The 1,779-nt window shown below is 35.6% G+C and overlaps 1 pseudogene; it reads left to right on the top strand.

Moving 5' to 3' along the window:
- The first annotated feature begins 246 nt into the window (after positions 1-246).
- LOC145158068 (septin and tuftelin-interacting protein 1 homolog 1 pseudogene) lies at positions 247-909 on the top strand (annotated as a pseudogene).
- The last annotated feature ends 870 nt before the right edge of the window (positions 910-1,779 follow it).

Here is a 1,779-nt window from a genome sequence, read left to right as displayed (position 1 = left end):
TCAAAAAAAAAGAATTAAACCTTAAGAAAATTAAACAAATTTGGTTATTTGTTTTTCTGATAATAATAGTTTAGGTCGAATTTAATTACGTCAGATATATTAGATGGGTTTAATCTTAAGTGCGTGTTTATCAAGTTATAAAATCGTTTGCATGCTTTATATATCTTGTGGCTTGTGGGTTTAAATGAGTTCTTTCAATCCAATTCCTTGTAGACCAAGTTCCACATCTCACGGTGGGAACAGACGATGGTCCGATACATCATTCCAAAGTTGCTGGCAGTCATGCATGAATTCCAAGTCAATCCAGCAGATCAGAAGCTTGACCAGTTTTACTGGGTCCGGACTTGGGCTAGTGCGATTCCGACTCATCACATGCTTCGTATAATGGACGTGTTTTTTAACAAGTGGCTACAAGTTCTGTACCAATGGTTATGTTCAAAGCCGGATTTTCAACAAGTTATAAATTGGTACCTGGGTTGGAAGGATCTTATCCCACCCCAGCTTCTGTCGAATGAGCATGTAAGATACTGGCTTAATATTGGTCTGAACATGATGAACCAGGCGGCTGAAGGCTTGGAGGTTGTCCATCCAGGTTTCAGAGAAAACATCAAGACCCACTCTGAACCTCAGGCAGCAAAGGGACAGCAACCAGGTTCTGGTGGTGTTGGTATTGTTGATATGAGTTTGAAGGAACTTATTGGAGTTTATGCACAAGATAATGATTTGCTGTTTATGCCTATAGTGGAAAGAATGAAAGATGGCCATCAAGTGTTTAGGTTTGGGAACATTAGTGTAATCATAGACTCTCTCAACCAAAAGCTGTTTGCTCAAACTGAACACAGATGGTCTCTTGTAACCCTTGAGCAACTGGTGAACCTGGACAAGGGTTGGGTTCTGAGAAGAGGCTGAAATTCTCTAAGTGATTTATTTGGTTCTTTTTTTTTTGATATATTGGTTTGTCTCTAGTTCATATATATGAATGGATCTACTATACCTTTGTTTGGTTTCACTACTATTCTAATGGTTATATATTTTTGCTTATCAATGATCTCCGGTTCAATGAGTGGTATTAATTATTTGTGTGTGTGTGTGCGCGCGCGCACGCACGCACGACCCATGGGCTGATGACAGAAGTAGAACCCAGGTTGAAGCTGATTCAAGAATCAGTTGTTCATTTTGTTAATTTAGTCACTTCTTCAATTTCGTTTTCTAGACATGTGACGATAGTACAGATGACGACATTGATAAATTTCCCCTCTAATATATGTCAGTGAAAAAACATCCCCATCCCTTTGATGTTAGGTGATATGTGATCACCACAGAACATCAATGAAAATATGGATTAGTTATTAGAAGATCAAGAATCAATATACAAAACTCCGAAATATAAATAAGCAAACGTAATTCTGAATTTGAATAAACACCCATGAAAATATATGGATTAGTCATTAATAGATCAAGAATCAATATACAAAACTCTGATTTATAAATAAGCAAACGTAATTCTGAATTTGAATAAACACTCATGAAAAGTCGATATAAATCTTGAATTCAAAGTAACCACATGTACAAATTTTAAAAATCTGAGTTTTGAAACAGATGGTTGACTATTTAAGAGTTGATTGAATATGGGTATTATGTTTTAGTTGATTGTACCGTCTATAACAACACATGAATAAACCTCAATAAGTGAAAGTCACGTTATTAATTCTAAACGCGTGATAAAAAATACAAAATAAGTATATGGAATGTAACATTATTGAGTAATAATATCACATG

This window comes from Lactuca virosa, chromosome 2 (assembly GCF_052849685.1).
Source record: "Lactuca virosa cultivar CGN04683 chromosome 2, Lactuca_virosa_CGN04683_v6, whole genome shotgun sequence".
NCBI classification, from domain to species: domain Eukaryota; kingdom Viridiplantae; phylum Streptophyta; class Magnoliopsida; order Asterales; family Asteraceae; genus Lactuca; species Lactuca virosa.
Note: the sequence above shows the minus strand (reverse complement) of the source record. Positions and strands in the feature narration are given on the sequence as shown.